This window comes from Frankliniella occidentalis, unplaced genomic scaffold (assembly GCF_000697945.3).
Source record: "Frankliniella occidentalis isolate FOCC.00 unplaced genomic scaffold, Focc_3.1 Scaffold440, whole genome shotgun sequence".
Taxonomy (NCBI): Eukaryota; Metazoa; Arthropoda; class Insecta; order Thysanoptera; family Thripidae; genus Frankliniella; species Frankliniella occidentalis.
This window is the reverse complement of record NW_026267559.1, coordinates 121133-123665: the sequence shown is the minus strand read 5'-3', so window position 1 is coordinate 123665 and position 2533 is coordinate 121133. Positions and strand designations below refer to the sequence as shown.

Sequence of the window (2533 nt, the reverse complement as noted above, 5' to 3'; positions counted from 1 at the left end):
GCAGGACACCCGGCAGGACACCCTGCAGGACACCCTGCAGAACACACAGCAGGACATCCAGCAGGACACCTAGCAGGACACCCAGCAGGACACCCAGCAGGACACCCAGCAGGACACCCAGCAGGACACCCGGCGACAGCACATCACTTTCGGCCCGTGCCTTGCGCCCCACCCTCCAGCGTCCTCAGTGTCGACCGGGAGATAAACGTGTCGAGTGCTCACACAGGCGTCCCATTTCTCTTGTCCCCTCTCGCTCTCCTCTGCTGGAGGTACCCGCGCGACCGTCCCGTCCGGCGGTTCGAGTACTGCCACCACTCACGTGCTTTAGATCACCCGTCCCCACCCGGCCCTTCTCTGGTCCTCCCGCCGCTAGGATCAAGTAAATCTACACGGCGGCGCGTGCTTCGCCTAGAATTTACATCACGCGCATCCGAAACACACTACGTATCGTTTAAAACAGCGGAGGGAAAAAGAGTAAAACCAAAACAGAAAACTCTGGTGATTACGATGAGCAGTGAGCGCGGACTGGCGAGCGGGTGATCCTCATTGAGCTCGCCGGCCGGCCCCGCCTGGGCTGTGGCCCGGGCCTCACGCTGCCGAGGGAAGTCGGGTAGTTAATTGTGGCGTATCGCGGCCGCAAACACCACTCAGCCCCGGCCACCCTCTACTATGCCGCCGCGGGCGAATCCGACCCGACGATTGATTCTGTCACGCGGGGTCGAGGAGCAGCAGCGGCCGGCGGCGAGCAGAGAGAACGGTGAGCAGGGGTCCTTCATTAGAATTGGAGCGTACACCGATTTTGCTGTTTTTCTTGATTTTTTGTGATTTTTTTCTGACCTTTCGTCATTTTTTAAAAGATTTTTAGTGATTTTTTCATGATTTTTTAAAATGATTTTTTCGTGATTTTTCTGAAGGGTGTACACTGATTTTTTTTGCGTGAAGGACCCCTCGGCAGCCGCTGCCCAGCGGGCGAGCCGATCGGCCGAGGTGAGCGCGGTCTGTCTGCCGTCCGCCCCACACCCTTCCGAGCCCGAGCGAGTAGGCAGCTTACCCACCCGCCACCCGCCCGCCTCGCCCGCCTACCTACGCCGGGGAGGTAGGCAACCCGCCGCGCAACCGATGGGCCCGTGTCAATCAGAGCGAGGGCTATGCAATCACAAGCAGGACCGCAATCAGAGACTCGCGTGACTGTCCTCGGGAGGGAAGGCGACGGAGAGGCACGGACTGAGGAGGAGAGGCGGTGCAGGCCAGGCGGCCGGTGCGATACGGCGGGGGTCCGTTCCATAATGACTTTCGCCCCGTCACGGCGACCGGGGCACCGCGCGGCATTCCCAGGCCCAGCGCATGGCATTCCACCTCCGTGTGTCCCTCGGGGTTCTCATGGAGGTCGGTCCAGTTAGCCCACCGGTGGCGTGACGGCTAACGGATATGCGCTCGCCTGGAGTTGGGCCCGAACCACTGGAGGACCGACCAATGCCCGATATGAGCCTAGTTCCGAGTCTGACTTGTCTAATTTGGCCCTGACTAGACTACGTCTAGTTTGGCTCATTTCGGACACTGCTTCGGCCCACCGTGGTTCGGGCTCATCTCCAGGCGGACTCATGTTAGAGAAGCCGGCGTGAGACCGTCAAAACGACATCCATCGTTGCGATGTCGCTCCAGCATGGCTCATACCTGGGCTTCCCTTCAACATATGCGCCACCAAAGAGAAAACAAACATTTTAAAAATTAACGATTATTGTACTTGGCTCTGCGCAGGAGAACTGAAAGTCGTACGGTGAAGTCGTTTTGACGTCATACACCGACCAAAACTTTGAGTCAGTTGTTCAACGTCAAATTGACGGCCTCATAGAGGGTGTTTAAGAATCAGCCGGGAGTGTAGCGAAGTTTACCGGATTTCTGTGTAGATGAGGATGGCAGCCCTGCCGTGCCGTGCCGATAGGCCGAGCCCCAGTTTACGTCGTGTGCTGTGAGCGTGTCGGCAGTGTGCGTGTACTTCCGGGAAGATACCGCATTTTTAATTTTGCAAAATGTCTTTTACTGAAGTGTTAACGGAAATAATTGATACGATCACGCGATTTGCTACTTCACCGAGTGCCGAGTGCAGCTGCCAAAGACATCTAACGGAGCGCAGCGACAACGACAACACGCCGACGACACACCTTGACTAGATTTTTCGAGGTTAGTCGCAAGTGAGACGGGGTCTCCTAAACTTCAACACATATTTCGTGCCAGTGTAGTTTGAGGTTGTGACGGGAGGAGCGGCGGGGCCGCGGCGCCACGTGGGTGCGGAGAAGGAGAAGGAGAGGAAGTTTGCAAAGCAACTCCATCGCGGCGGGGCCCGTCTCGGGTCCGCGTTCCAACCAAACCGTCACGGCCGCCCCGGCTCTCGGCTCCAGTTGGAGAGAGAGAGAGCGCGAGAGAGGGGTGGCGCCGTGTGATTCGGATTCGTCGCCGACTCGCGGCCCGGGCCATGGCGGACCCACGCATTCCAAATCTCTCAAAGTTCCTCGCCCTCCCCGCCACCCCCTCC

The 2533-nt window shown here is 58.3% G+C and overlaps 1 long non-coding RNA gene across 1 annotated transcript in view; it reads left to right on the top strand.

The window, feature by feature from the left end:
• Positions 1-1959: 1959 nt before the first annotated feature.
• The window catches only part of LOC127751347 (uncharacterized), a 54080-nt gene continuing 53506 nt past the window's right edge, over positions 1960-2533 (top strand). The window contains exon 1 of the long non-coding RNA XR_008012089.1: positions 1960-2181. This is a non-coding gene — a long non-coding RNA (uncharacterized LOC127751347). The remainder of the gene's footprint in view (positions 2182-2533) is intronic.